The sequence below is a fragment of the Lycium ferocissimum genome, chromosome 4, assembly GCF_029784015.1.
Source record: "Lycium ferocissimum isolate CSIRO_LF1 chromosome 4, AGI_CSIRO_Lferr_CH_V1, whole genome shotgun sequence".
Classification (NCBI taxonomy): Eukaryota; Viridiplantae; Streptophyta; class Magnoliopsida; order Solanales; family Solanaceae; genus Lycium; species Lycium ferocissimum.
The window spans coordinates 18,506,093-18,517,187 of NC_081345.1; the positions used below are offsets into that span (position 1 = coordinate 18,506,093).

At 33.0% G+C, this 11,095-nt stretch overlaps 1 pseudogene; it reads left to right on the forward strand.

The window, feature by feature from the left end:
• Positions 1-660: 660 nt before the first annotated feature.
• On the forward strand, positions 661-2,424 carry LOC132051684 (heavy metal-associated isoprenylated plant protein 12-like; annotated as a pseudogene).
• The last annotated feature ends 8,671 nt before the right edge of the window (positions 2,425-11,095 follow it).

Here is an 11,095-nt window from a genome sequence, read left to right on the forward strand (position 1 = left end):
ACTAAATAACACCAAGCAATAAAAAAAAAGGAAGAAAAAAAAAGTGAAACTCACCACATCCAAACTCACGGGAAAAAAAAAGTAGACCCCATATTAACAGAATCAAGCAACATTAAAAAAAAATGTGAATCCCACATTAATAAAACAAACAATATTAAAAAACAAATGCGTAGAAAATCAAACAATTAAATCAATAACAATGGACTCTTTAGAATAAGGAAAAAAATCAATTTCTACTTTGTTTCGTTTTAAACATGTAAAATTAATTTAATGAATTAGAATTATCTAAATCAAAATTTGATAAAAAATAATAAGTATTTTACACCGATAAATTAATCGAATTAAAATTAAAAGTATCAACTGATGCTTAAATATTGCTATTGTTTTATCTCAAATAGAGGAAAATAGTTTCTTTTTAAACAAGTCTTCTCTTTTAAAAAATATTAATAAATTTTATGATTTTGTATTCGTAGCAAACATTAATATAATAAAGTTTTAGATACGGAGCACAAACTACAATGTTATATTAATCGTATTTTGAACATAGTGTATATATATATATATATATATATATATAATCACTATTCAAAGACAACTATATACACATAGATGCACTATATACGCGGTCAAGTCACTGCTATAAATAAGAGTACAAACCCATCAACTAATTAGCAACTCCAACATATTTCTAATTTCTTTCTCTCAACCTTTGAATATTCTTTTTCTCTTCCTTTTTCTATTGTTAGAGAAAGAGAAAGAAATTAAGTGCTGATCTGTTACTTACTTCGATACACTAAACTCAGATATCCAAGTCTCAGCTAAAAAGATGATGGTTAGTTTTCTCTCTAGCTAGTTTTTGCATAGTTTTAGTTTCTTTTCCTTAGTTAAGCTTAAAAGTAACTAGTAATCGTTTCGCTGATTCTGATTCTCAAGAAATATAAAAGTTAAATGTCCCTTTTTGCGACACTCCATACACTTTTACTGGAGTATATACGGGTATCTGTGTATATATACTGCTTTAAAGTACATTGACTACTAAAAGTCTAAAACTGGATAATTATTGTTGGAAAGTGAGTTTCTTGGTGGAGCTATGTAAATAATTTATCAGCTGAGTAAATTTGAGAGCTTAATGAATCTGTGATTTGGTTATTCAATTTACAGAAAGTAGTGCTGAAGTTGGAGTATCTGGATGAGAAAGTCAAGCAAAAGGTCATGAAAAAAGTTTCTGTTGCGGAAGGTATGTTATTAGTACTTTTTTTCTGTTTCATTTTTGCATAAATATGTAAGGAACCCAGATTTCGCAATATTGAAAACATTCAAGTTTGAGTGATTTGAAGTTAATGAGGACATGACTAGGAAGGTATGAAGGTGAAAGATTATGATACATACAGCTAGAAGGGGAATAGGTTGCCGAGTGTTGTCGTATTTTATGTGAGAGAAGAAGGGGCTAGTCTCCTCTTCTCATATTCTCCTTATTTAGTAGCAATTAGCATTATTTAGTACTCGCATAGTATGCTATACTTCATTTTTACTACCGCCTATTGCTTCATTTGCTTTGTTTATCTTGATATTTTGCGGTCGTTATTGTCCTTTCAATCTTACTTTGATTACACTTTTTGAGCCTGAGGTTTTATCTAAACAAACTCTACCCTACAAAGGAGGTGTATGGTCTACGACAATATCCTACTATCTCCAGCATACATGGTGGATTAGAATGAAAGTGCAATATTGTTGTTGTTGTTCAAGTTTGAATGATTTGTGGTTTGTATCTTGCAGGGGTTGACTCAATTTCGATAGATTCGAAGGATAAGAAATTGACAGTAACAGGAAACGTAGATCCAGTTGAATTAGTTTCAAAGTGCAGAAGCTGTGTCACACTGAGATACTCTCTGTTGGACCAGCAAAAGAGCCTGAGAAGAAGAAAGACGAGCCGAAGAAAGAGGAAGCAAAGAAGCAGGATGACAAGAAGAAAGAGGCAGTAGCAATAAAGGCATATCCAGCTCCAGTTTACTATCAACAATATCAGCAACCTTATCAGCATTACCCAACACCTGTTCCTGCTTGTTATCGTAACTATCATAGCATGGAAGAGGATCCAACTTCTTGCGTTATCTGCTAACTTAGTGGATTCAGTTCACGCCTATGATTTCTTTAAGGAAATTTATCAAAGTTGGTGTGTGCTTAATTGTCACTGTCGTGCTAGATCTATTCCCTTACCTATAAAAAAAATCCTATGTACCTTTCGAGCTTGCTGACGAGTGGTGTCGCATTAGATTTGTTAACTAGTGCTTTTGCTTTGCCACTCTGCAAAGAACCAGTCAACGCTTTTCTAATGCCATAACTTTTAGTGGGCATTTTGGATAATATATGGCTGAAGTTAGAGAAAAAAGTATTTGAAGTTGAATGGAATATTTGAGAGTTCAAGTTGTGTTTGGATTGAAGTTAAAGTGGAAAAAAGTTGAAAAATGTGAATGAAAAATACTTCTTACTCACTTACTAGAATTGAGTAAATTCTTTAAAGGATGTGTCCAAGCTAAAAAGATCACTTACTATTTTGACCAGAAGATGTACTTCACTTGAACGGCTGTATATTATTGAAGTCTAGCCGCCATTATTGACACATTATAGTTATCAAGTGTTGCAATTGCCTTTTTTTGTGCACTCATGTCTCCATCGATGACAAAAGTGCTTACCTTAATGGTAACTGCACTCGCATTCACATAAGAGTAAGACGATTCTTGATTTCAAATACTTATAACATGAGTATTAATATTTACATGGAAACGACGCGATTAATATTAAATTGGATATAGGAATGCATAAAATTGATTTAACAGTACGCAAAAAGCCAATTGCACGTTAATAAAAGCATGTCTTAAAGGTTTTTCGGGAATCGAGAAACGAAAATAATGTTAGAAATTAGCTGAAGAGAATAAGAAGGAAAGGCTTGAGGAGTGATATTATCACTATCTCAAAAGAGTGATCGTCTATCTATGGGGTTAACAGACAACGCTCCTCTGGGATGCAACAAGCATACTATCATGAATTAAAGTGACTGATATGGAGTAATTACATCTCTATTTATAGACACTTGATCCGAAAAATTGTGTCCTTTTGCAGAACAAACATGTTGGAATATTTCACCAGTGGATATAACAAATAGTTGGACGGTGAGCATCAGTCCACAATTCAGCATCAAGAGTAATCTCAAACATATTTTAGTACATAGGAATAATATCATCCAATCCTGCCAAATTAACCTGTCCAGTCTTGCTTATGGAGTAGTGTGGCATTTTCTGATGCTATGCCATTTTGCTAGCTCGTGGGGTATCGCTCTGCTACTATTACTTATTCGACTAATTAATAGTGCCGCTGAATATAGGTAGTTTCACTATCAAGGTATATAAAAAGCTAATCACATATGTTCTTTTTCCAACTTAAATGATAAGGTCGAGATAATTTAGAATTGATGTGTTAAAACAACAACATTATTTAGGGATAATTTCAGAGACCTCCCCTCAGATTTGACTCCATTTCACTGACTTCCCTTATGGTTTATGATATTACATGTACCTCCCTTATTTTAATATTTTTGTAACATTTCTCTTAATCTATTTATTATTAATGTAAAAAATAATAAACTGACTGATTTGCCCTTCTAATATACGTTTATTTAATTAATCGTGTAAACATATTTTATTTTTTAAAATATTCTTAAACTTCAACGTAACAAGTGTCATTTAAGTAATTCCTTTTTAAGTCAAAATATCTCAATTACTCAAAACAAAATCAAAGAAATGCCTATAAAGATTATCTCTCAAAAGTCTTCAACGATCTAATAGCCAGAGAACAAGGATGAATTTTAATAGGGAAGACTTGCATACTCATAGGCACTGCATTTGGAGTATATTTATATCAAAACTATGATATTGCAAACCCAGGAACGTCACTTAACAAGATCTAAATCTTCAAAGATTAACTCCAGTGTGGATTCTATCATGCAAAATCTAATGGAGAAATACCTAATATTTTCTTTTCTTTTTGTTAATTGTTTTTTCTGGTGGGTGGGATTAGATTTTGGTTTGCTAGAGTTATAATTTCTGCAAGAGCTGATGTGATTTCTTCTTTTAATTAGTAGTGCTGTTAAAATTAAACTTTATGGAGTAGTATTTTGACTTGGTTATTAACCAATTCGACTCCCTTAAAAGGGTTCTATGTAGAAGACTAAAAGGGAAGAAGAACATGAATGATGCAAGCATTATTTGCAGAAAAAATGATGAGGATTTCCAAACGAAGAAAATTAGGTTTGTACTCTTTTGTTAACAGAGATTCATTAAAATTAATTAATCAAAAGTTTAATGTTAGGAAAGGGCAAATCAGTCAGTTTCTTATTCTTTACATTAATAATAAATAGATTAAGAGAATCGTTACAAAAAAGTTAAAATAAGGGAGGTAGCTGTAATATCGTAAACCACAGGGGAGGTCGGTGAAACGAAATCAAACCTGAGGGGAGGTCTCTGAAATTATCCCTATTATTTAAGTTAGAGAGCAATTTTTTTAGTTTAAAATATTTTTGAATGGAGGAAATGATATTAAAATGTGTTTGGTTGAATTCTGGTCAATCTTCACTATTTTATTTTTAAAATCAAATTGGGTCTAGGATATTTAGTGAAAGTTGAGTGATTTTTATTAGAAAAAATAGTTTAATGGTTTTTCTTCAATTATATGTAAGTTCAATGACCTTTTGTATAATTATATAGCCTGCGAGCAAATTACTTCACTTTTATTCACTTTTACTCTTACTACTATTAATTTATTATTATTATACTTATACTTTATTTTGCTATTTTCTTTTTTTTTACTACTATTCATAGAAGGGAATAGAGGAGCTTCCCGTTCGCATGAATTTACTGGTTTGCCCTTGAGACTTCAATTTATTCAATTATCTATCCTTGTATAAAGTGGTAAATATTTTCAACTTTGGGCACCTTTAAGTACCCTGAAGAAACTGATGATGTCAGCTGTACCTGGAAAGCACTAAAGCTTCTCTAAGCATGTGGGGCTCTATGTCTTTCCCGTTTTAGGTTTGTGATGTCTTTGGCTTTCTTTAATATCTGTGGGTCCCATCTGAAAACAATGTAATTTAGTTATTGGCACAGATGTTATAATTTAAACTTTATTGCACAAACTTCATTATTTCTTTTTTTAATTTCATTATTATAATAAAAACTCTTAAGCCTCAATTTATTTAACATTTTTTTACTTAATCCCAAAATAATGATATCTTCTATATTTAGTAATAATTTAACTATAAAATACTTTTAATGAGATGATTTATAAGCATATTAGAAATTACGTAAAATAAGTATTTTAATGTACCTTTAATGAGATGGTTTATAGTTATATTAGAAAATAGGTGAATATCATTCATTAAGGGTATTTCATAGCTAAATTGTTACTAAATGTAGAAAGATATCATTCTTTTGGGACTGAGTAAAAATAGTGTCAAAGAAATTTAGACGGGGGGATTTTTTATTATACCGCCGTCTCAAATATTTGTCGTCATTTATAAAATAGTCATTTCAAATTAATTTTCATTTTAGAAGTTAAGAACAAATTTTATTTTTTTTTCCATTTTACCTTTAGTGGTCATTATTTTTTTAAGACTACAAACAACTCAATTATAAAGAGATGCACATAAATAAAGTAAATATTTAATAAAAAGATAAATCTCAAAACATAAATAGTGATAAAATAGTAAAAAATTCTCCTAATTAATATTTTCTTAAAGAGCGTATAAGTATGACAAATAATTTAAAACGGGGGGAGTATAAATAAAATGAGGATCAATATAAAAACTACTGAAATAACGATCCCAGTAAAACTTCATTGAAAAGTAAGCAGGAGCTTCCCGTATGCATGAATTGACGGAAAACCCTTCTTTTTCCGGTAGTGCTGCTCCATGCTGCGGTTTTTCATTGGTTCCACCACATGATTTATCCCAGCTCTTTTTTTTTTTTTTTTTTTTTTTTTTGTGTGTTTAGTGTGTGGACCCTTTTGATTTTACACAAAAACTGCCACGTCCATATAGGGAAAGACACGTGCCTATATGTCATTAGCTTCTTTCTAAAGGTGTTTCGTTAATCTATGCTTTAACAATGGACCCCAATAATATGTTCTTGAAGGCAGGTTTTGCTGCTAAGAGTTTCTTATAATATGGAGAAGTTGAAGGAAAAATATGAAGAGTTCAAGGAAACTTACGGAACTGAAAGAAAAATTAGCGCTCATTCTTAAACTTTATGAAGAGTTTACTAAAAATAAATGTTCGGCCTTAAATTGTTTAAGTTATAGATCGATTATCTATCTATCTATCTATATCTATACTATATTAAAGACACGAAGGACCTTAGAAATGTTGATTGAACTTTTTGTCCTTCATTAAAATACTCCGCAATAGATAAAATTGACATTTACTATTTTTCTCAGATTATTATTTAATTATTTTTATAATATTTCACCTAAATTTTTGGTAAAAGAAAAAAAAATAAGAACTACCTTATTTTTGGCAAAAGAAACTCTCTCTCTACTAATTACAACTCCTTATATTTAGGACTCCAAAAAATCACGGAAAGAAACATTCGTGCACTTAGAACTCCTCCTAGGTTAGGAGTCTTTATTCTCTACCATTTTTAAGCATTAATTTAAAATTTAATTCTATAAGAAGCTATCATCCTTTCTGATATATCATGCAAGGAAATTTTGTGCCTTGGAACTCCTTTTAGGTTTAGGAATCTCTTCTTTGTTATAGAATTTCTTTGTTTTTTTTTTTTTTTTTAGGTTTAGATTTGATGCCTTCTCTATTTAAGGCATCTGTGCATATAAACCTTATGATTAATACAAGGTACTTAGAATTTCGATTATTGAGGAATCTTATTCCTTTGATAGAATATAGAATTTCTTTGTTTCTTTTGGGTTTAGGTTTGATGTCTTTTCTATTTAAGACATCTACGTATATTTATCTCATGATTAACACAAAGATACGTAAAATTTCGATTGCTATTTCATATTAATGTTGTCTATTATATCATGTATAGAGAATCCAATTTTTGTGCAGTTTTGGCTTGTCGAAGTAGAAATCCTTTCAATTGCTCTATAGATTGAGGAACTTATCATTTTTGTAATTCATTATCTTTTTGCACAATTTTTATTTACAAACGACACAAAGAAAATTTCATAGACCTACCCTCACGTTTTGCTTCGTTTCACTAGACTCCCCTCACGTTTGCAATATTACGGCTACCTCCCCTATTTTAACATTTTTGTAACAACTATTTCATTATATTTATTACTAATACAAAAATAATATATCTAGACTGATTTGCCCTCCCTAAGATCATGCTCTTTTATTAATTCTTATTTTGTCAATATCTCCTTTCTGGTAAATTAAAAATAAAATACGTCAAACTGCTCCTCAGTCTTCTCAGTAACCCCCTCTGAGGGCAGAGAGCTCATTCAATAGTGAGGCAAAAAGCGCTATTGCTGCTTTATTAACTGAGAAATGAGGGTTGAGTTCGGTAGAAATGAAGTCAAAAGGACCTTGGAAACTTTTAAGAGCTTTTGAAGAGACCATTTCTTTCTGAACAATATAAGTGGGGGAGGATATAAAAGTAATAATACCACCATTATTTGATGGTACGAATAAACTTTAAACAAAATTGGAACCGGGTTAGTTTGCTTATTGTGCAAATTACTACTATATATAAGGAAGGATCTCAAAATTTTGTAGTCACATGAATTTTTTTATCCATTTTACCCCTAATTGAAGGTTTAATTACCTTGTAAGCTTTCAACCATTTTGGTAAATTTGAATAATTATGTGGGCTAATTAAATTCTAGAAGGAGGGATGATGTGGAAAGGTAATAATGACACCACAAAAGATTATTAATTCAACCAAATTTAAGATTGATCCTGTATACGGGTAAAATCGAGGACATGGATGTACTCGATTTCCCGATGTTAACGTTATGCTTGGCCAGGATACGACTGGTTTATTGGGAATCAGGCATCAAGCTCGATCTGGAACGAGGCATTAAGGCAGGATGAAGAGGCGGTTAACCACCATGAAGAGAAGACCGGAATAACCGCCCTCAGCCAGATATTTCGGCACCAATCCCGACAACAACTATCAACAGATTCCTTTCCTTACTTAGAATTGTACTAGGGTTAGGACTCCTCTACTATATAAAGAGGAGACCCCCATTCATTTAGGCGGTTCTGCCTCCACACAGAAAAGGAGAGATCACGTACTAAACAAGGCAATACAATCATCTGAGTTCATTCGTCTTTTCTAAGATTCTCTTTATTGTTCATTGTTCAAACGTCCGGTCATAAGGATTCGACCTCGGTTCTCAATACCCGAGGCCAGTCATTATTCAAATTTGGTCAGATCTACATATTTCATTTTACTTATTCGATTGTCGTGTAATCTAATTTCGTATTGAATTAAACCACATATGTTATATCCCGCACTTTTGTACGTCGGGACATTCCGGACTAGTTGCGGAAAGTGAAGGACAAGAGGATTCCGGGATATGAGGTAAAGATTTTAACCATGATTTATTTCTAAACACGAAGTGTTATGATTTCATTGGCATGAGATATTATGGAGTTTGGGATTAAAATTGGATTATGGAAAGTTAGACTTCTTATGAAAAATTTGGGGGCCAAAAATTAATTTTTGAAAGTTGAAATTTCATGAAAAATCTAGCCATGTGGCCGGCCACATAAGGTGTGGGCCATGGCCACATGGAAGGTTAATATATGTAGTATTGGATGAATTAATTCATCAAGGTTCTCATCATTTTCATCTCAAGAAACTTCAAGAAATTTTGAGAAAGAAAAAAAAGGAGAGCCATACGGCCACTCCTCCATAGCCGAGCAATCCAAGGAAAAAAATTGAAGAAAAATATTTGTTTCAAGCATTTCAACTCCTTAGAAGATGCTTAACAACATGGAGGGGTTGTTGGAGTAGTAGGAACAAGGATTAGTTCCAAAGCAAATCCTAGCCAACTTGAAGAATCAAGTGAAAGAGGTATGGTTTAATCTTATTTTTCATATGTTATAGATGTTTTGTATGTGTTGTGAAGTATGGAAATGAATGAAAAATCATGGAATATGGAAGTTGAAGTTGTGGCCGAATATGTATGTGTGGCCGTGCATATGTGTGTGTTGTGTAGGAGTGGAGAGTAATTGAATTCAACATGTTTATGTGTTGTTGTGATGTAGAAAATGAATGAAACTCATGGAATGTTGTATGTTGTGGAGTGGCCAAATAGGGGCTGCTTGGTGTGCATAAAATGAATTAATGTTATCTTGCATTTTGGTTGTCGTCTTTATGAATTCTATAACGTGGAATGGAGGTTAGTGATCCAAGTTGAAGTTAGAAACCGTGCGGACTGATTTGAAGCTTAATGTAACCTTAATGTAGTTTCTTGAATTTGTAAGAATAATGTTGTTAAAGTGTGGTTTGGTGGTGTAGCTTACGAATTTGGAAAGAAAGGAACATGTTCATGTGGTGTTGTTGGGTTGGAGAAGTTTTGGGAAGAGTAGTGCTTTTGTTGGAGAGTTGGAATTATTGTGCTAGTTACTTAAAGTATTCTTGAATGTTGTTTGAATGGTTTTTGAATATTTGAACTTGAATTGAACATAATTGGCATGTTGTTGAAAAATGTGGAGAAGAATTATTAGCGATATAATGCGGTTGAATTGATTGTTAATGTTATTAAAATGGTTGTTGGTATTGTTGTTGAAGGATTAGCCGAGTTGAATTCTCGGGGTGGTTGTATTCTGAGGAAGTCTTTGCCCGATTTTCGGTAGAATCGAGAAATAGTTTGGAATTGAATTTCCTAAATGCATATAGTTAATGATTGATATTCATTGACGTTGTGTAGACTTTGGAGAGCCGAGGCCTGAGTTTGGATTAGCTTGCGAAGCGGCCAAGGTATGTAAGGCTTCCTTTTCCTTTCTTTGGCATGTCTTAGACGTAAGGTGAATATCCTACGAACCTCGGGAAACTCCACTCTTAAGATCCGAGCTTATATGTGCTTCTTCTTTGCTCCTTAAAGTTAATTCTCCTAATCCTAATGTAGTCAATCCAAAGTTCTTATGTCTTGATATGAATGAGTTTTAAATGTTCTAAAAAGAATTGTGTCCGTAAAGGGGTTTCGTAACTACGAACTCCCGTAACTTTCGTAAACGAGCTCGGATCGCCCCGAAACCTTCATAGGTGATTCCATAAGACATAATATTCCCCAACTTTCATAGGTGGGCTCGGGCGGGAGTGACGCTCGTCCGTGGGGCCCGAGGCTTTTCTATGCTTAGACTTAGCAATCTTCCGAAAAAGGCTTAATGCGATTATCGTCTGAACTCCCGAATATGATTACCTATTTGCTTAATGAGTCTGAAATGAAAAGTATGGTGTATACGATTCCGATATGAAATGATGATCCTTAAGGTTCGGTTCGATAGGTGCGCGAGTGGCATTCGGAAGAAACGCGGTCAGACTATTGGATTAAATTGTAAGAAATGAATTACTTCGATTAATTTATTAAGTCTTTGTGAATATTTGCATTGCATATGACTTTGGCACGTAACTATGGTTAATAAAGTTTAGTTGATATGTGTCCGAATAATATCCGAAAGAGATTTGATATGGCTATGACTATTGACTTGTAAACGATAATTTGTTTGATGATTCTGTTAAGTCTGTACAAATGTTGTGAATGCATATAGATCCCACGATTCTGCTCGTGCACATTTTTGTTATTCCCTTCGGGAGTCCCCGGTTATTATCGTGCGCACAATCGAAGTATGATGAGCTTCCGAAGTATGATGAGCGTACGAAATATGATCTGATTTCGATATATGATATTATACGAAGTATGATGAGTTCGATATGATTCGACATATGATATGATTACGAGTTGTGATATGATATGGAGGATGTGATCGGAGATATACAAAACTTCCGAAGTATGATGAGTTGTGGCGCCCAAGGGGAGAGGGCGACCACGTTCGTCCGCCGGTCCTATTATG